The sequence below is a fragment of the Meles meles genome, chromosome 12 (assembly GCF_922984935.1).
Source record: "Meles meles chromosome 12, mMelMel3.1 paternal haplotype, whole genome shotgun sequence".
NCBI lineage: Eukaryota > Metazoa > Chordata > Mammalia > Carnivora > Mustelidae > Meles > Meles meles.
This window is the reverse complement of record NC_060077.1, coordinates 53181724-53204238: the sequence shown is the minus strand read 5'-3', so window position 1 is coordinate 53204238 and position 22515 is coordinate 53181724. Positions and strand designations below refer to the sequence as shown.

Genomic DNA, 22515 nt, shown 5'->3' with positions numbered 1-22515 from the left:
AAATAAATTCAAACGGATTTATGATTTCTTACCTATCAAACTGGCAAAAATTTAAAAGTTTAACAATATATATCTAAGTAAGACTGTGGGAAGACAGCCATTCTCGTACATGGTTGCTAGTGAGAATTCAGAAAACACAAAATGGTTCAAGCTCAGTGGAAGGGAATGTGTCAATATCTTGGAAAGTCACATCTGCGATCCTGTAAGGGCCTATTTAGCCAGAGCGATTCCAACCGGTTAAACAGTGATTTCGTTGTTCATGCAGTAAAACTTAAACTGACCCTGCCACTCCTTCCCCCCAGGGACTTACTTAAAAACAAGTCATGGAGTAGGTTTTACTTAGTCCCGGGCCTGCCGTGGTTGGTTTTTTCCTTTCCTGATCAGGAGGCCTCTGCTGCAGCCATGTTACACCAGGTCATCGGTCAGGCCAAGAAGCATCCAAGCTTGATCCCCCTCTTTGTATTTATTGGGGCAGGAGGTACAGGAGCAGCACTATGTCTTGTGCCTGGCATTGTTCAATCCAGATGTCAGTTGGGATAGGAAGAATAACCCAGAACCCTGGAAAAAACTGGGTCCCAATGTTCAATACAAGTTCTACTCAGTGAATGTAGATTACAGCAAACTGAAGAAAGAAGGTCCAGACTTCTAAAGGAAATGTTTCATTATAAAGCTGCTTAAAATGAAGGTCTTCCAGGAGCCATCTGCACAATTTACCACTTATCCAGGAAATATTTCCCCTCTAAATGCACGAAATCATGTTGGTGTATTAAGTTGGGGTTTACACTGAATAATATATACCTGAAACTTGGAAAAAAAAAAAAAAAAAAAGACCTGGAAATCAGTCCGGGGTAACAAGGCCCAAATACAAGGGGGGGTCAGGCCAAGTGGAGGTATCCAATCAGCGGGGGTGCATACTGTCTCCCGAGCTACCAAGGAGTATGGGTCCCACCCTTTGCACAACTTTTTTTTTTTTTAATTTATTTATTTTTTCAGCGTAACAGTATTCATTGTTTTTTAACAACACCCAGTGCTCCATGCAATACGTGCCCTCCCTATTACCCACCACCTGTTCCCCCAACCTCCCACCCCTGACCATTCAAAACCCTCAGGTTGTTTTTCAGAGTCCAAAGTCTCTTATGGTTCATCTCCCCTTCCAATTTTTTTTTTTTTATAAACATATAATGTATTTTTATCCCCAGGGGTACAGGTCTGTGAATCGCCAGGTTTACACACTTCACAGCACTCACGATAGCACATACCCTCCCCAATGTCCATAACCCCCTCCCCCTCTCCCAACCCCACCTCCCCCCAGCAACACCCAGTTTGTTTTGTGAGATTAAGAGTCATTTATGGTTTGTCTCCCTCCCAATCCCATCTTGTTTCATTTATTCTTCTCCTATCCCCCTAACCTCCCATGTTGCATCTCCACGTCCTCATATCAGGGAGAGCATATGATAGTTGTTTTTCTCCGATTGACTTATTTCACTAAGCATGATACCCTCTAGTTCCATCCAAGTTGTAGCAAATGGCAAGATTTCATTTCTTTTGAGGGCTGCATAATATTCCATTGTGTATATATACCACCTCTTCTTTATCCATTCATCTGTTGATGGACATCTAGGTTCTTTCCATAGTTTGGCTATTGTAGACATTGCTGCTATAAACATTCGGGTACATGTGCCCCGTCGGATCACTGCGTTTGTATCTTTAGGGTAAATACCCAGTAGTGCAATTGCTGGGTCATAGGGTAGTTCTATTTTCAACATTTTGAGGAACCTCCATGCTGTTTTCCAGAGTGGTTGCACCAGCTTGCATTCCCACCAACAGTGGAGGAGGGTTCCCCTTTCTCCGCATTCTCGCCAGCATCTGTCATTTCCTGACTTGTTAATTTTAGCCATTCTGACTGGTGTGAGGTGATATCTTATTGTGGTTTTTTTTTTTTTTTTTTTTTTTTTTTTTTTTTTTTTTTTTGATATGATCTCATTTTTTTTTTCCCTTTTTATTTATTTATTTTTTTTTCAGCGTAACAGTATTCATTCTTTTTGCACAACACCCAGTGCTCCATGCAAAACGTGCCCTCCCCATCACCCACCACCTGTTCCCCCAACCTCCCACCCCTGACCCTTCAAAACCCTCAGGTTGTTTTTCAGAGTCCATAGTCTCTTATGGTTCGCCTCCCCTCCCCAATGTCCATAGCCCGCACCCCCTCTCCCAATCCCACCTCCCCCCAGCAACCCCCAGTTTGTTTTGTGAGATTAAGAGTCATTTATGGTTTGTCTCCCTCCCAATCCCATCTTGTTTCATTTATTCTTCTCCTATCCCCCTACCCCCCCATGTTGCTTCTCCATGTCCTCATATCAGGGAGATCATATGATAGTTGTCTTTCTCCGATTGACTTATTTCACTAAGCATGATACGCTCTAGTTCCATCCACGTCGTCGCAAATGGCAAGATTTCATTTCTTCTGATGGCTGCATAGTATTCCATTGTGTATATATACCACATCTTCTTTATCCATTCATCTGTTGATGGACATCTAGGTTCTTTCCATAGCTTGGCTATTGTAGACATTGCTGCTATAAACATTCGGGTACACGTGCCCCACGTCACTCGGCATCAGGGAAATACAAATCAAAACCACAATGAGATATCACCTCACACCAGTCAGAATGGCTAAAATTAACAAGTCAGGAAATGACAGATGCTGGCGAGGATGTGGAGAAAGGGGAACCCTCCTCCACTGTTGGTGGGAATGCAAGCTGGTGCAACCACTGTGGAAAACAGCATGGAGGTTCCTCAAAATGTTGAAAATAGAACTACCCTATGACCCAGCAATTGCACTACTGGGTATTTACCCTAAAGATCTTATTGTGGTTTTGATTTGTATTTCCCTGATGCCGAGTGACGTGGAGCACTTTTTCATGTGTCTGTTGGCCATCTGGATGTCTTTGCAGAAATGTCTGTTCATGTCCTCTGCAAATTTCTTGATTGGATTGTTTGTTCTTTTGGTGTTGAGTTTGCTAAGTTCCTTATAAATTTTGGACACTAGCCCTTTATCTGATATGTCATTTGCAAATTTCTTCTCCCATTCTGTCAGTTGTCTTTTGGTTTTGTTAACTGTTTCCTTTGCTGTGCAAAAGCTTTTGATCTTGATGAAATCCCAATAGTTCATTTTTGCCCTTGCTTCCCTTGCCTTTGGCGATGTTCCTAGGAAGATGTTGCTGCGGCTGAGGTCGAAGAGGTTGCTGCCTGCATTCTCCTCAAGGATTTTGACGGATTCCTTTCTCACATTGAGGTCCTTCATCCATTTGGAGTCTATTTTCGTGTGTGGTGTAAGGAAGTGGTCCAATTTCATTTTTCTGCATGTGGCTGTCCAATTTTCCCAGCACCATTTATTGAAGAGGCTGTCTTTTTTCCATTGGACATTCTTTCCTGCTTTGTCGAAGATCAGTTGACCATAGAGTTGAGGGTCGATTTCTGGGCTCTCTATTCTGTTCCACTGATCTATGTGTCTGTTTTTGTGCCAGTACCATGCTGTCTTGATGATGACAGCTTTGTAATAGAGCTTGACGTCCGGAATTGTGATGCCACCAACTTTGGCTTTCTTTTTCAATATTCCTTTGGCTATTCGAGGTCTTTTCTGGTTCCATATAAATTTTAGGATTATTTGTTCCATTTCTTTGAAAAAGATGGATGGTATTTTGATAGGGATTGCATTAAATGTGTAGATTGCTTTAGGTAGAAAAGACATTTGCACAATATTTATTCTTCCAATCCAGGAGCATGGAACATTTTTCCATTTCTTTGTGTCTTCCTCAATTTCTTTCATGAGTACTTTATAATTTTCTGCGTATAGATTCTTAGCCTCTTTGGTTAGGTTTATTCCTAGGTATCTTATAGTTTTGGGTGCAATTGTAAATGGGATTGACTACTTAAATTCTCTTTCTTCTGTCTTGTTGTTGGTGTACAGAAATGCAACTGATTTCTGTGCATTGATTTTATATCCTGACACTTTACTGAATTTCATTTTTCAAGTTCTAGCAGTTTTGGAGTGGAGTCTTTTGGGTTTTCCACATATAGTATCATATCATCTGCAAAGAGTGATAGTTTGACTTCTTCTTGGCCGATTTGGATGCCTTTAATTTCTTTTTGTTGTCTGATTGCTGAGGCTAGGACTTCTAGTACTATGTTGAATAGCAGTGGTGATAATGGACATCCCTGCCATGTTCCTGACCTTAGCGGAAAAGCTTTCAGTTTTTCTCCATTGAGAATGATATTTGTGGTGGGTTTTTCATAGATGGCTTTGATAATATTGAGGTATGTGCCCTCTATTTTGTATTATTGTATATTATAAAGTGTATTTCTATACACTTTGAAGAGTTTTGATCAGGAAGGGATGCTGTACTTTGTCAAATGCTTTTTCAGCATCTATTGAGAGTATCATATGGTTCTTGTTCTTTCTTTTATTAATGTGTTCTATCACATTGATTGATTTGCGGATGTTGAACCAACCCTGCAGCCCTGGAATAAATCCCACTTGATCGTGGTGAATAATCCTTTTAATGTACTGTTGAATCCTATTGGCTAGTATTTTGGTGAGAATTTTTGCATCTGTGTTCGTCACGGATATTGGTCTGTAGTTCTCTTTTTTGGTGGGATCCTTGTCTGGTTTTGGGATCAAGGTGATGCTGGCCTCATAAAATGAGTTTGGGAGTTTTCCTTCCATTTCTATTTTTTGGAACAGTTTCAGGAGAATAGGAATGAGTTCTTCTTTAAATGTTTGGTAGAATTCCCCTGGGAAGCCGTCTGGCCCTGGGCTTTTGTTTGTTTGGAGATTTTTGATGACTGTTTCAATCTCCTTACTGGTTATGGGCCTGTTCAGGTTTTCTATTTCTTCCTGGTTCAGTTGTGGTAGTTTATATGTCTCTAGAAATGCATCCATTTCTTCCAGATTGTCAAATTTGTTGGCGTAGTGTTGCTCATAGTATGTTCTTATAATTGTCTGTATTTCTTTGATGTTAGTTGTGATCTCTCCTCCTTCATTCATGATTTTATTTATTTGGGTCCTTTCTTTTTGATGAGTCTGGCCAGGGGTTTATCAATCTTATTGATTCTTTCAAAGAACCAGCTCCTAGTTTCATTGATTTTTTTCTTTTGTTGTTTTGGTTTCTATTTCATTGTTTTCTGCCCTGATCTTTATGATTTCTCTTCTCCTGCTGGGTTTAGGGTTTCTTTCTTGTTCTTTCTCCAGCTCCTTTATGTGTAGGGTTAGGTTGTGTACTTGAGACCTTTCTTGTTTCTTGAGAAAGGCTTGTACTGCTATATATTTTCCTCTCAGGACTGCCTTTGCTGTGTCCCACAGATTTTGAACCGTTGTGTTTTCATTATCATTTGTTTTCATGAATTTTTTCAATTCTTCTTTAATTTCCTGGCTGACCCATTCATTCTTTAGAAGGATGCTGTTTAGTCTCCATGTATTTGGGTTCTTTCCAGCTTTCCTCTTGTGATTGAGTTCTAACTTCAGAGCATTGTGGTCTGAAAATATGCAGGGAATGATCCGAATCTTTTGATACCGGTTGAGACCTGATTTGTGACCCAGGATGTGATCTATTCTGGAGAATGTTCCATGTGCACTAGAGAAGAATGTGTATTCTGTTGCTTTGGGATGAAATGTTCTGAATATATCTGTGATGTCCATCTGGTCCAGTGTGTCATTTAAGGCCTTTATTTCCTTGTTGATCTTTTGCTTGGATGATCTGTCCATTTCAGTGAGGGGAGTGTTAAAATCCCCTACTATTATTGTATTATTGTTGATGTGTTTCTTTGATTTTGTTATTAATTGGTTTATATAGTTGGCTGCTCCCACATTAGGGGCATAGATATTTAAAATGGTTAGATCTTCTTGTTGGACAGACCCTTTGAGTAGGATATAGTGTCCTTCCTCATCTCTTATTATAGTCTTTGGCTTAAAATCTAATTGATCTGATATAAGGATTGCCACCCCAGCTTTCTTCTGATGCCCATTAGCATGGTAAATTGTTTTCCACCCCCTCACTTTAAATCTGGAGGTGTCTTCGCGTCTAAAATGAGTTTCTTGTAGGCAACATACTGAAGGGTTTTGTTTTTTTATCCATTCTGATACCCTGTGTCTTTTGATTGGGGCATTTAGCCCATTAACATTCAGGGTAACTATTGAGAGATATGAATTTAGTGCCATTATTAGCCTGTAAGGTGACTGTTACTGTATATTGTCTCTGTGCCTTTCTGATATACTACTTTTAGGCTCTCTCTTTGCTTAGAGGACCCCTTTCAATATTTCCTGTAGAGCTGGTTTGGTGTTTGCAAATTCTTTCAGTTTTTGTTTCGTGAGCTTCACCCCGGTTTAGCCTCTGGAGCAATGGCCCTCAGTGGAACAGACTTTTAAAAGTCCTGATTTTGTGCTCCGTTCCTCCACAGCTTGCCAGGAGCCGGCCCCTCCCCTCGCAGTCTTTCTTCCCGTCATTTTAGATTCACTTCTCTGCCAGTCCTACCTTTCAGAAAGTGGTTGATTTTCTGTTTCTAGAATTGCTGTTCTTCTTCTCTTTGATCTCCCATTGGATTTGTAGGTGTTTGCAATGTTTAGATAAGCTATCGAGCTGATCTCCTGCTACCTGATGTAGTCTCAGCCTGCTACTTCTCCGCCATCTTGACTCCTCCCCCCTTTGCACACCTTTTGGGCGCCATTTCTGACCAAGGTGATAGGCTAGTTCAAATATCTACTATAGGGTAAATTGTAATTCAATTGGTCACTTATGTGTGACCTAGTATAACTGTGCAGCTTTCTCTGTGTGTTACAATCTCATTGGCCACTTGTGCATGTCCAGGCCCAACTACATGGCCTTTGCCCTTAAAAGCTAGTCTGTAAGGCAGAGAGGGGTCGCCACTTTGTAAGAGATGGCCCCGGCCAGTCAGTTTGATTCTTGATGCTTGGCGTGAAATAAAGCTTTGCTTGACCTTCACTTTGTATCAGTCTCATTCCTTTGACCATGGACCCAACATAGTTGCTAGGGAGAACTCAGAAAACACAAAATGGTTCAAGCTCAGTGGAAGGGAATGTGTCAATATCTTTGAAAGTTACATCTGTGATCCCACTCCTAAGAACTGATCCTGAAAATACATTTCCAACAGCATAAAATTTATGCATGAAGGTTATTCACTATAGCATTTTTTAATAATTGCAAAATATTGGAAGATACCTAACAGTGTAAGTGTAAGAAATTGGTTAAGTAAACAATAGTACCATATAAGATGTCATATTACGTTGCTGTTAAAAAAAATGATAAAAGGACGGGGCGCCTGGGTGGCTCAGTGGGTTAAGCCGCTGCCTTCGGCTCGGGTCATGATCTCAGGGTCCTGGGATCGAGTCCCGCATCGGGCTCTCTGCTCTGCAGGGAGCTTGCTTCCCTCTCTCTCTCTGCCTGCCTCTCTGTCTACTTGTGATCTCTCTCTGTCAAATAAATTAATAAAATCTTAAAAAAAATGATAAAAGGAAAAAGAAAAGGAGACTCTATGAATTTATAGTGAAGTGATTTCTAAGAAATATTAAATGCCAGGAGCGTACTGCAAAGAAAACATATAATGCTTTATCTTTTATGTACCTTTTATCTTAAAAGAAAAAGAATGCATATATCTACTTAAGTTTTCAAAAAGAAATCCTGAAAGTATAGGAAGACAATAAAATTTTGTTACTTCAACAGAATAAGGGAGCGTGATAAGGTGGAAAGGATATGGGACAGAAGAATGTGTCTTTGAGTAGAACTTTTTGTATTGTGCTGACTTTTGAAAACATGTCACCATTGTATCTACTCAAAAAAAAAAAAAAGCCTTTTTAAGATTCAGTTATAGTACTGACAACACCTTTCAACAACACTTACTGTCTAGGTGGCAACACTTCCCCATAACACATTTTTATACTTGTGAGGTCAGTTCTGTGCCATTATTATGTTCTCCAGAAATCTCTAAATCAGCAACCAAGAAAATGTGCCATTTCTTCCATAAACAAGGTTTACCATCTGGGGATCAAGGGATTAAAATGGGTGTGTCTTTTCCTCACTGTGTATCTATCTTTTACAGTAAGATTAGCTTCTTACTGGGTAATTTTAGGTTCTGCTAATCTTGAAGTATTCTTTCCTATGGGGCAGGGAAATGTTTTCTTAGGGGATTCAACAACTGTGCCCTGAGACTGCACTTGGCCACTTTGGGATCCATAGGCTAGAGAAGCAGCCGGCGAAGAAGGGGTTTAGTTATTCTAGTTAGAGTGGTCAAGCCTGCAGGTTAAATGGGAATTGAATGGATTTTACACGGTGGAAAAAAGGAAGTATGTATCTGGAATGCAAGTGACCCTCTAGTCATTTAGTATTCTTATATGCTGTGATTAAAGTCAGTGGAGAAGTCAAATAACTCAATACCCATAGAACTGCTAACATTCCAAATTTTGGGGGGAATGAAGATTTGGCTAACCTCACCAGTCAAAAACTGTGATGTACAAAGTAGCTTGCTGAGAACAGAGAGAATATAGAAAATTATGTGTTATAGGAAAAGATATTTATAAATATTACCAACTGACCAGCTATACACAATGATTGTAATAATTATGGGCCTTTATTCCATATTTTGGTATAATGTTTGGGTATATATTAATTTGTTTTCTCCATTCTCATCCCTCTATCATCTAACATACTATTCATTGAAAGCAGTTCACTTGATATCTCATAATTAAAGTCCAAGGAGCACATAAGAGGAGAATGTATTTCACCTAGAAGAGAAACAACTTAACTCAAACATGGAGACACTCTATTTTGTGAAGAGGATTAGAATGTTTTTGCTATACAAGGAGTAACAGCATTAGTTAGGCAGAAGCCTTTTTTTAACTGTCTCTTGGAAGTTGGTTAAAAGAGGCAAATGCAGACGCCAAATTGAGAAAAGGTGGATTGTGGTAGTTTGTATAGTGTCAGATTAGCTCAGCTGGAGCTATATTCTTCAGAATTCCCTCCCATGCTTAGGTCTGAATTAACGTGGGTCCAAAGAGACTTTTCCCACCAGACTGGGAAGGCAAAATAAAGGAGAGGCTATATTGTTTTTCACACTCAGGTGGTCACTGTTGTACATCATACATTTTGTCATTTATCTGCTGCTCCTGATTGACTTGGGAGTGACAACTACGTGACTCCTCCACTTCTTAATGATCCGCTGTAGCCTCACCAACTCCTGGAGCTCAGCCCTGTAAGGAAGTGCGCCAAACAGGCCATCTGCATTCTGGAAATTGTGGGCTTGGGGGAAGTAAAAAAGCCCTGTAGATTCCATTCTGTCCATAGGAATTTCACCTCAGCCTCTCAGGTTGAGGCTTTTCCTTGCTTCCTCTTCACACCCATTTTGCCTTTCTCAGACTGCCCTGTGGATTGCAGTCTGTGGCACCAGGCAGAAATAGCCTATAATATATAATATATAGCCCATAATTACAGCCTATAATATGTAATATATATTATAATAATTTATAATATAGTATATAATAATACTGTTCAATGGGTCTTACAAACACATAAGATAACATCCCCCAAATGTAATGGTTCTGTTTCTCTGATCAAAGATGCTGATAGTTACCTGCATGGCATGTAAGAGAATGCGGTTGAAGGGATCTAGGAAAGGGTGGCACCTCTCTGAATCTATTTTTTTGTACAGCTTTCATAATGGAAGCATGGAGATACTCTATATCATTAAAATAGGAAGATAATCCAACAACGATGGGAAGAGCAGAAGTAAAACTAAAATTGAAAACAACCTGAAGCAAATATAGCCAATTATATTTCAAATTAAAATTATAATTAAACTGGAGGAGAAGGAAAAGAAATAAAGCAATAACCCAAGTAATTTATGAACGTAGAATTGGATGTACATTCTCAGTCTTTGGCTATGTGGGAAGAACTCTTAGCAGATTTGTTTTCTGAAGAGGAAATATGGGCAAATCAATTATGAATATATTTTAGATGTTTTATACCATTGACAAATGCTAGAAGTTGGGATTCTTCACATAGAAAGAGAGACTTAAATATATGGAAAGGAGGAGGACAAAGGTGTACTCTCATTCAGATGTATTGCAATTAGAAATATTGGTATAAAATCATGATTTCTAAAATGTATATGTGTATGTATATGGTTATGCTAATTATATGCATATGTCTGCTCTGTCTGCTGAAAGGACTTGGGGAAAAAAATCTAAATGAACACACCTAAAGCCCAGGTCATAGTCTCTAGTGCTATTCCCCACTAAACGGAACCCGCACCACTAAGATAAATAGCTAGTTGATTCCAGGGCTGGAAAGGAGTACGCACAAGAGGATCCTGGAACATCTTGCTATGCCAGAAAGCAAAAAAGTGTCCCCCAAAACAATAGGGCATGTCCCAAGAATTCAGGAGTCAGCTTCTAGGACAATTTGAAGACCAAAATAATTATTACTTAATTATAATATAGTGATGAATTATTGACCATTGGGAAAAAAAATCCATGTATCCATACTGATAATAAACAGGCAAATAGGTGGTGGAAGTTAGAGGGCTTTTGCCAATAATCGAGTACCAAGTAATGAAAGTGATGGGAGTTTTAGAGGTAGAAAACCAGTATTTATTGACTATCAGAATAGACTGATTTAAGCAAGAATCAATCACACTTGAGGACTAGGATATATGTGTTGCTTTAAAGTGTCAATACCAGGTTATTTATTAATTATAAGGGAAAAAATATGTAACTATCAGTGGAGAAATCAACTATTTGACTCAATAATTCAAATTAAAAGCATCAGTGAGGGACATATAGATATCTGCTGTCTCCAGATGTAACAATCTAAGAAAGACATAATAGCACCTGGTATTTTGGCTGGAAATGCACAACCTGAACCAAATATGCATACACATCAGTCGGATCCAAAAGAAGGGTTTTCATATTTTAAAAACGATTCTTCAAAATCTCAATCTCCAAATACAAAGAAAGACTGTAGAAATGTTCCAAATAAATGGAGACTCAAGAGACTGACCCTGACAAGTAAACACAATATTTGATCCTATGTGGGATCCTGTACGGTGTGGGGGGTTGGGAAGAGAATTCTACTTAAAGCGCTGTTGATTCAACTGGCAAAACTGGAATGTGAATAGTAGATGAGCTAAAAGCACTTGTTCAACTTTAAATTTATTGCATCTTATAATTGTATTTAAGTCACGTAAAAGAAATTCATTTAAAAAAGATGATGGAAAGGGACATGATGATTGTAATGTCCTCTCTAAAGATTCACAAATATATAACGTGTATGTTTGTGTGTGTGGATGTGTCTACAACAAGAGGGAGAGCAAATAAGGAAGCAAATGAGGGAAAATGTTAAACATTGAACCTGGCACTCTTCGTGCTATTCTTACTTTTGCACGTATTTTTTTTTATTTTTTTAAATTTATTTATTTTTTCAGCGTAACAGTACTCATTGTTTTTGCACAACACCCAGTGCTCCATGCAAAACGTGCCCTCCCTATTACCCACCACCTATTCCCCCAACCTCCCACCCCTGACCCTTCAAAACCCTCAGGTTGTTTTTCAGAGTCCATAGTCTCTTATGGTTAGCCTCCCCTTCCAATTTTTTTTTTTTTGCACATATTTTTGACTTTAAAATTACTTCCAAATAAAACAGTTGTTTTTGTTTTTATTTTGTTTCATTTTGGCATACTTGAAATTATGCAATGGTGGTTGTTTAGAAGAGTACCTAAACAAAATCTGAAATGTCTTTTAACTCAATGACATCAATCTTACCCTAGTGCATAAGTATACAAGAAGCACACCTAACTTACTTTAAAAGGAAGAGAATTGTAAGGTTTATACATAATGAAAGCTGGATAAAATGTTCCCTATATGTAATCGTTGATACTTTATTAAAAGTTTCCTTTTTCCATTTTTTCTTCTTTCCTTCTTTTTCTTTTTCTTGAGACAGTTGAATCTGAAATATACAAGAAAACATGAGCTCGTTGTTTGTTTTTTCCCCAGAAATGTTGATTTATTTTTCACTTTTTTTTACTATATTTCTGGCAAATTTCAAAAATAGATTCTCACTCAAACACCTTGCAAAAAAAGTTTTCAGATATTGGTGCTGAACTAGGTACTGTGATGATCTCAGAATTCTTTTCATTGTGTGCCTGAGGCTAATACATCAAATCCTGTTTGGAAGTCATTTCCTAGTGTTGCTTGACTTAGAAACAAACAGAGTTGTCTGCAGATAAACGGGTGCTTAGGCAAGGCAATGGCTTAGTGCTAGAAAAGCTAGCCAACCCGTAATTCATAGTGACTAGAGCTATTTAAGAGTAAGGCATTGCCAACATAAGCTGCATGTTTTATGATAAACAGCTCAACTTAAAATTGTTTACTTTTCACACTGCAATGTTAGTAGCTATCTGAATGTGGGTTAAGCAATGTGCAATTTTCCTAAATGTCTATAAAAGTGAAAAAGAATCCTTGCATGTTTTTTAGTGAAAGCCAATTTTGGCCAAAGCTTCTCTCTTTTCCTTAAGCCGTGGAATCGATGAAGTCAGACCTTTACGTGTATGCTGCTTTCATTCTTTTCTTTTGCCAGGACCATGGAGTCCTGATAAGAGACCAGGGAAGCTTTACCCTCCCTCCTCAATGACTCTGTGAACACACAGGCACCATGAGAAGGTCATTGATTGAGCAAGGGTACATCCTTTCTCCTCAACAGACGGATGAATCTCTCTGATCACCGCAAAGAACCACACTGTTTGAATAATAAAAATGATGGGGTTTTATTAAGGTATAGGATTATAATAGTATTTTGCCCAGGAAAGTTCGAATAACCCGTTTTTATCTACAGCCAATCATTCTTTTCTGCAAGGTTCCCGAGGGATGAATGCATACAAGCAAAATGTAACAAAGAAGCCTTTTATGTTTCACTTTGGCCATAAACCCTGAAGTGGGATTCCAAGAAACTAAACTGAAACATATGAAAGCCTACTTTATTTTAAAGATAGATATGTTATATGTTACTTATAACCGAAGAAGTATAAGACCTATTTTCTGGGGGTGCCTGGGTGGCTCAGTGTGTTGAGCCTCTGCCTTCGGCTCAGGTCATGATCTCAGGGTCCTGGGATCAAGCCCCGCATTGGGCTTTCTGCTCAGGAGGGAGCCTGCTTCCACTTTTCTCTCTGCCTGCCTCTCTGCCTACTTATGATGTCTCTCTCTCTGTCAAATAAATAAATAAATAAATAAATAAAATCTATTTTCTGATCCTTTTTTCCCCCCATTTCCTGATCCTTAAAACCAAATCCTGGTGTTTGAATTTTCCCCTTTAATGAAGCAAAGGTTTAAGGGGCCACAACTCTCAAGCCCAGAAAAAGATTGCTATATGTTTAGACTAAATAGAATTATTTACACCACCTATAAAATAAAATCCTAAGAGTAGCCTTGAATCCAATCAACTAGGTACGTTTTCCTTGCCTTTAGGCTTGGAATAAAATGTGATTGGAGTGGACTTCCTTTTTCTGGTAACCAGCTAACCAAGTAGTATAGGAAAATATTTATTTTTGTCTATGCCTGAGTTTATAAGACATAAAAGACTTCAGAACACACCTGTGTCCTGGAAGCATTATGGTCTACTGAAATTCTAATAGGTTTGGGGAGAGTTCTGGATTTAAATTCTCCATTACTTACTGCCGGAGTAAATCTCGGCAATTATTCTAAACTTATTTCCCATGACTTAAAAATGTGGATAATGATAGCATCTATTTCAAAGACTCAGATTCCAGGTACCAGACAAGTACTGCATGCCAGGCCTTACTCAGAACATTGCAGATTCAAAGATAAATAAGATATAACTTCTTTCATTGAATGTTATTTGTAGAGTAAACATTCATCTGAAACACTATTAAAGAAGAGGATGATCATTCTGAGCTTTGCCAGATTTGTAGTAACTATGCAGAAGAAAGTAAAATATTTATTTAAAATATTAAGCAGGAAGACAAACTAATGTATTCAAAGAACAATAAGGAATTTTATATTTACCAGAACAAAAACTGAAGGGCAAAGTTTGGAAGATAAAACAGGAAGTAAGAAAGGGTCAAACCATGAAAGATCATTACGTTCGCTTAAGAAGGTGATGGGTAACATACACAAATGCGCACACACACATGCACACACACCCAGATCAGATAAATACAAGAGAACTCGGAAAGCCTGAAAATGCTTTATTATTTCAATGCTTGCCTATTCCAGAAAGCTTTTGGAAAGAAAAATTTAATCACCTTGACTTAGAAGCAATGAAGTTCATAGACAATTTAGCTTAATGGAGAACTGGAATTATAATTTTATGCATCACCTCAGCCCTGATTTTACTGATTTAGGGGCTCCCCTTATAGAGGTGCACTTCTGGTGTCCTGCTACTTTTTTTATGCTGCCTAAGTTCTAGAAGGGGAACAGGGGAGAGTTTGAGAGAAGTGGAAAATTCACGTGTCAACACACTGTAACAAATACACATAAACATGCAGTTTCTGACTCTATATTTATCTTTTTTTTTTTTAAAGATTTTATTTATTTATTTGACAGAGAGAGAGAGATCACAAGTAGGCAGAGAGGCAGGCAGAGAGAGAGGAGGAAGCAGGCTCCCTGCGGAGCAGAGAGCCGGATGCGGGACTCGATCCCAGGACCCTGAGATCATGACCTGAGCCGAAGGCAGCGGCTTAATCCACTGAGCCACCCAGGCACCCCTCTATATTTATCTTAAGAGATGGTGTCAAGTGGTATCTGTTGTCACAATATCCTAAAAGATATGCTAGCGCCAGTTGAAGGCAGACTAGGGTGATGGTTAGTGCTCCCTGGAGAAGTTACATGTTAAACTGTAGCTGCCTATTTTAGGAACATTGTTGCCAAGAGCTGAACCATGCTGAAAAAGCTAGAGCAACTAAGGTGAGACACTCCATTCACAGGCAGTTTCAGCATAAGGTGAAAATGCTTACAAGGACGAAGTCTCATGGTAAAAATGAATGGGTGAAAATGGGTCAGTGCTAGTCAACATTCATATGGAAGCAGATATACATTTTAGCTCTGGAAAAGAGTGTAGAGCACTAACCAGGGTTAAAAAGCTAACGGACCCCAGAGGAAGGAAAAAGAAAGAGTGGTTATAAAAACTGAAATTGGGTAGGCTTGATAGGTTTGGGTCAGAAAAAGATCAGGATTAGAGAGATGGAGGTGCAGTCTTCCAGAAAGCAAACAGGATAATATCAGTCAAGATGGTCTCTTGTGCACGCCTTTATGCATGTTTGCTCCTTCGGCTATATGTTCTGCTCTGTTTCCAGGGACAATCTCTGTGACCTCTGACAATAGATGATATTTAAATCTTTGTGAACCCAACTCTGTTCTCATGACCCCCAGATGATGAAGAGGATCGCATTTTCCAACATGCAGAGATTATTTCTGCCCCTTCGCCAATCAGTCAGTGAAGGTGTGTTGAGGATTCTGTAATGCAGACATACCACCTGCTACAGTTGGAGCTAAAGGAATTAATAGACACTTATATCAATGCCCCTAGCCTGAGTTGCTTAGAATCCGGGGCAGAAGAAAAATAGAAACAGGTTAAATAACAAAAGGGGAAAAGAAAATACTCTAAAACTATATTTCAAGTCACAAATGAGTACATAATCAATGCCTGTGAAATCAGAGGGCAGCGAGATCACTTCGGATTCTACCTTGGAAATTTATAGTTCTATTTTAACTCATTTCTGAATAGATTAATGGACTAACAACAAAAAAGTGTACAACAATGTATAATGTATAAATGATGCGTAATAACGTAATGCAGTTCTTGTGTTATTTTTATATTAACAATTTTTTTCTGACTCTGTTACCTTGAATGTAACTTCCACGTGTGATTATCTGCCTAATGCAATGCCAAGAAGTAACATTTTCAACTGGATCAATTCATTATGCAATACCAAAGAAAAGAAGAAAGAAAAAGAAAGTTTATATTTTTGTAATAAAAGTAAAACCGCCTCATAATAGAAATGTACATGTTTAATAAATGTATGCAGTAATACAAATTAAAACAAAAAGATATCGTTTTCCACCCATCAATTAGTCAATGATTTTTCAAAATATTCTACTCATCAAGGATAGTGTGACTTAGTTTTACTTGGTAGTGGACGTATAAATTAGTATAATTTTCTGGAAAGCAGTGGGCAATATATCTAAAGAGGCCTAAGTATCTTCCTAGTTTTTGAATCCACTAGTTAAACACCTTGGAATTTAACCTAATAAAATAGTCTCCTGTTTGTACACAGATGCATATTTGTATTTATATATACTTGTGTTTCTATACATTTGTATTTGTATACATTTATATTTGTATGCAAATTTTCATTTGATCTTTATGCATTAGAAACAATGTAAAATTATCTTTAAAATGGCATCCATGTCCATAAATAGAAGAGTGGTTCACTAAGAGCATATTCAAATGATGGGTGATTTTAGCCATTACAAAATATCTTTTTAAGGTAATTTAATGATATGAAAAAATTCTCGAATTAATATCTAGTCCAGGAGATTGCTGCTTTTTAACTTTTTTTTGGACACTACCCACCACCCAGTGGGTAGTACGGAGATGTTTCGTCCTGCTTCACCCCTACACCAGTTCCCAAGCCCTGGGCTGAGTTTGACAGTGGAGTCTTAACAAATGGAACTCGACAGAAACAAGATGCAGAGCTTCAGCTACACTAAAACACAATAAACGAGGAAAGAAAATAGAGGACGAGGAGGGGAATTGCTACATCTGGTGCGGAGCCAGGAAATCTGGATCTGTGTTCCTGAAGAGCTCTAGGCAAGGCCAAAGGAAATAATCACAGACCTTTTAATCTAGGATTAAAAGTTGCCTCAAATGTTGTAATAGGAATGAGGAAAGGCCTGGAAGGGTTTATTTAGCTCACAACACCATCTCTGTGATGTGGTTCTTAGACCTATCTGGTTACTTGAAAGTCCTGGGACCATAGAAGCCTCTCTGTACAACATCTCTCTCTCTTAAAAATGAGATTAAGTTCTTTCCCTTCCAGCTCTAAATTCCACAATTCTAATGAACTGTTATTTTTTAAATCGAATTTAAAAAAAAGAACGTTCATTCTCAATTCTAATAAATTGTGTTTTTAAAATACAAATTGAAAAATAAATTTCGACTAAAATGAGGCCAGGCATACAAAACAGATTAGAAGACTATGGAAGAAATGCTCAGAAAGATACCAGTATTACAGTTGTAAAGTACCGACACCATTGGGTGTTAAAAAATTTTTTTCCCAGAAGTTCAGATTTCGATTGCATAGAAGCGTTTTATTTCCACAGTAGCCAAACAAATAGACACAAAGTGCTTTTATAACCAGAGGGCAAAGTCATTCCAGAGGGTATGTAGGTCATCAGTTTCCTGGGTCTCCCCCCAGCCCAGTACTTCTTTTCACTCATCATTGACAATTAAAAGCCACTACCATTCTTCACATGCTATTTCTTAAATTGTTTTCTATCAGTGAAATCTTGAACATCTTACAGCACAGAGTTTAGAGTAGGCTTCAGTTGAATGAAGACAAGCATAACGGTAATTAGGAGGGGCTCAACAGAAGAATGGGGGATAGGGTGAAACAGAGTCACGGGATCCTCCAGCATGGATGGACAAGGCAGCCCTACTCCATGCGATTCAACAGCCTTGACATTTTTTCTGTCATTAGCATTTCCCTCCTTAATCTGTTTTGATTCTTTCTTCCCTACCTACGTGGCCTGAAATTTTTATTTGTACATTCTTAGAGATTAAGAAAATAAAGGCAGATTAATCGCTTTCTATGACAGCCTGATGTAGCAGTCAGAACAATAATAATTTTTGCAAGCTCGCCCCTTTTTGCATCTTGGCTTAACTCCTAAAACTTAATCTATCTGTACCTCACTTTTTTTTTCAAATGTGAAAAAAGAGAAAGAGATTGAAAGAGGAAGAGAGAGGGAGAGAGAGAGATTGCGAAAGGGAGAGAAAGAGAAATCTTTCCTTCAGGCTTAAAGTGTTGCTTTGAAGATTAAATGATAGCAATACTACATATTGATAAGTTTTACAAACCTAATAACATTGCATAAAAATTAGACCACTTTAAAATACATATTTTATCTCGTGGGAAAGTAGAAGGTCCTCTAGCTTTCTTTTGCTACATAACAAGCTGTTAGTTTTGTTAACTGTCACCATCTAAAAGAGGAGGTCATTCAAGACAGGTAGTTAGGATCTATGACAACAAGCTAGGGGTGGAAATGCACATTCCAGAGCTCTTTGTGGGAACTATCTGTGTCTGGACTACACCTGAAATTACACCGTCATGTTCACTGTCACGTGGCTCCTCTTCCTTCCTGTCTATTGAACAGATTTACTGATTTCTCCTGGGAGCATGTCTTCATAAATCACTATATCTCAGTTTTGGGGCTAGGGTCTACTTCTGGGAGAAGCCAACCTAAGAAACCCGACAGACTTTTTTTTTTTTTGTTAAGTCAACAAATGTTTATTGAACATCCCCTAACTGCAGCACTGTCCTCGTTCTTTAGGCAGAAAGAAGCAAAAATATAATCCCTCTCTAGGCACCTTATTTTTTATTGAGAAGGGTGAGAAATTAAATGAATGAATAGGTTTATAATATGATTTGTGTTAAAATCATAATAAAAATGCTATGACCAACAAATGAACCAAAGTAAATTAGGGAAAGAATAGAGATAGACAAAAAGTATAATTTTAGATAAAGAGGTCAGATAAAGCCTCTCTGAGAAATGAATATGAATAAAAACTAGCCTCTTCCAGAGTGATATTTGTTCTTGTATTTCAATATTGAGAATCAGGTCAGCTTAAGCCTTTGTAAGAAATGGACATGTGCTCGGCACTCGGGTTGGCTCTGAGAAGACAGGGTCTCAGAAGAATATGGGCACGGAGCTGAGATTGGGGGTCAGGCCTTGTAGGGCTAAGTGGGAGGTGATTTGCCCTCAGCATCCTACAAACAGGACAGAGGCAGGTGAAATGCAGAAATGCTGGCGTTATTCTGAAGGTTATACCCAAGCAATTCAGACCTCCTAGAATCAAAGAAAAGGGTTTATTTCATTGCTTTCTACTCTTTTTTTGGGATTAAAAATGTGTTCTTATCTCTTTGTGTGCTTTGTAGCAATGCTTTTAAATGTCAGTTTATTAGAGGGGTGTGTGTGTGTGTGTGTGTGTGCATGCTCCAAATTTTATTTTACACATAAAGGAGTTAGCGAGGGTTCTCTTTCTGTAGAGAATGAATAGATAGTTCCCTCAAACCATTGTTTAAATTGATTATTGTGAATGTTGCCATAGAAATACAGAGTTAATATATACATACCTACATAGAAAACACGGCAGGTTATTACTCTAAGTCCACTTTTGCACCTATGGATTTGTCCTTTCTTGTAATTCTTACTCTAACAATTTAATCTTTTTCTCCAAAGCTTTTGACTCTGCCTGAGACTGCAATAAGAGCATGCTAAAATAGAGCTAATATATAATGTATCCTAGTCTCCTATCTTTTTCATCCCTTGGAGACAAATCAAAACTGAAATAAAACCCATGATTCATTCTGTAAAATTCAAGTTTCCCATAATCTTAATAAAATCTCCTCAAACTAAGCATCCAAAAAGGACTATTCAATAATCAAGTACTACTGGCTTTGTTTCCTGGGAGGAAAGGCTAAATCAAATAATTTAAGCAAATCATAGATGCAAATGTGATGCATTGCTTCAGAGTCTCTGTGCCTGATTTCCAGAACATCATCAGTTCACGGGGCTGCACCAGGATCTAGTCTAAGATGAATGAACCATTTGGACTTAAGGTTGATCTGGATGGCAGCAATTCACCACAAGTTATTTCCATCCTGTGAAATTGCATTCCTCTTTTTCTTTTTCTCTGAAGCAAGGAAAAATAAATAGGCCTAGCAATGCAATTCCTTATTATATTGATCAGACTTCTGGCATTAAAAATGTCTGCCCTTTAACCTTTCCCTTTTCAGAAATCTTTCAATGACTCCTCTGTGCATGACATGAATATGTACCCCTGGAGACATTATCAGCAATATTTTTTTATTACTGACACTGTAAAAAAATGGACGTGTTTTAAACCCTCTACAAACTACTGTTTAAAAACACAAGACATGATTGATCACCAGATGGAGCAGTAAAAATGAAAACTGGGAGATAAAGATGGAATACAAATATTTAATCATAAATGGAAAAACAATGAAAATCTGAGGATAACTATATTCTGTTTGCAGATAATAACCTTTCATGTGAGAATGAGTCACTTATGGTATCTAACATAGAAACATAAATCCAGTTGCATTCTAACTACAAATTTTTGCCTGCAACACTCTTGCTTATAACTGGAAACATTTTATTTAGCTATTCTAATTCAGCAAAGTCTGATATATTTGAATTTTTACATCACATCAGTCAAGAAACATTGCTTCTCCTACTAATAAAAAAGGCATTTTCTTCTGTAACTTAAAATATGGCAGTATCATAAAGCATATTGAAAACTCTCTGACAAAAGCTTTGGGTCCATAATATTGGAGACCTTATGTAATACTTTCTTTAAGATAGAGATTTTTACTTCAGTTCTGGTGTGTCTCAGAATGTTGGTGAAATGGAGATTTATTTTTAAATATTTTGCAGATGGCATTGCACTATTTTCTTACATGTGAATATGATATTCTAGACCATACCTTATCAAAAAGTAATGACTTGCAATACCGTTTGTTTTAAGCTTAATAAGACACTAATATTTAAGTTTGTTATACAGTGATAAGTGGATAAATATAGGATTTGAATTTCATCACTATGAAAATTAAAAACAAAAAATCCTACTAAATTATGAAAGACAAAGTACATTATAAGTATTCCAGCATTTAACACAAGAACTGAGGTGTAGTATTCACTAATAAAAAAATGTTACGGGTGCTTGGGTGGGCTTGATCAGTTAGCATCCATCTCTTGGTTTTGGCTCGGTTGTGATCTCACTGGTGGTGGGACAGGGCCCTGAGTTAGGCTTAGCCCTCAGTGGGAAGTCAGCTTGGGGATTCTCTCCTTCTGCCCTTCCCCCACTCTTGTGCTCACTCTCTCTTTCTGGAATGAATACATAAATCTTTATTTTTTTAAAAAAGGAAAGAAAACATGTTAAACTCATGACATAATGGTGTCTTGTATCATCCTACTTGCTTTCACTACTTCTTCTCCCTGCCCATGGTAACCAGTAGAGAGCTCTGCTGTTGGTAATATCCATTCATTCACCACCTTATCTCACATTGTGAGATGGAAGCCTAGGAATATCTTCAATGATCATATTGAGCATGACTTTCATATTTATTTCTACAATGCTTGATTGAAGGTTTGTCCTTCAATTTTGACCCAATTTTCCAATATTATGTATTGAGTCCATACCCTTGGTTCATGAGCAGTAATGAGGCAGGAAGGACACAGCAGTGACTTCTTCTAACACAGCCAATGTAAGAGGTACACAATTTTCTTTAAAAGCACCGATATATAAGAGGCATGGATGGCCTGAATTTCCAGGATAAAGGAAGCTAATACTGTTTTTCTTGCTTCCCTAACTTTCCCATGCCCTGTCAAAGAACCGATCAGGCAAGCACGTTAACAAGGGTTCAACTGACAACAGAGAAACAAGGCAAGTTCTTCCATTTTCACCATCTTAAATTAAATAAAGCGTTAAACTAAGCCAGGTAAAACACTTTTGTCTTAATCAGTATGTGTTATTTCAATAAAAGATTTTCCAGGTCGGTGTAAAACATTTTTTTCCAAAAATAATCTGTTTGTTATCAGGTCTGGTATTTCTATGCTTTTAGTTTTGACTTATCTCACCATATAGTTTTGACCAAATTATCCACGAAATTAACTGGACGAGGGCAAGGTAATAAATAACTTGAAAGGACCGCAGCAGTCCCACCTACTGTGAGATATATTATCAAAAACAAAGGCCAATTCCACAATGCTGGGGCCTTTACACAAAATTTATAGACCTTCCTTTTTGTTCATGCTAGTTTCTCATATTCTAACTAATGATTTATTAATCTGCCAGTATTCCATTGTTTGGGGAATATATAAAATGTAGCTCAGAGCCTTGGAATTCAGACTATTCAATAAGACCCATGGTGATTCTCTCAGGAATGAAGTTCATTCACAGAGAATATTTAGCAGATTATGTAGTAATCCATAGCAATCTTTCCTACAGTTCTTATCTGTCACTTCAGGGTAATATCAATGTGAGGAAATAATACTCTCCAAAAGAGCCCATTTGCTCTATTAAATCATAATTTCTTAGATTCCCAAAACACCATGATTTTTTGATAGATGAATTAGCCTTCTGGGGAAAAAAAAAAAAGAGGAAAACATCAGCCATATCTAATCAACCCATTACC

The 22515-nt window shown here is 37.8% G+C and overlaps 1 pseudogene; it reads left to right on the top strand.

Moving 5' to 3' along the window:
• The first annotated feature begins 402 nt into the window (after positions 1 to 402).
• LOC123954581 lies at positions 403 to 797 on the top strand (annotated as a pseudogene).
• Positions 798 to 22515: the final 21718 nt, after the last annotated feature.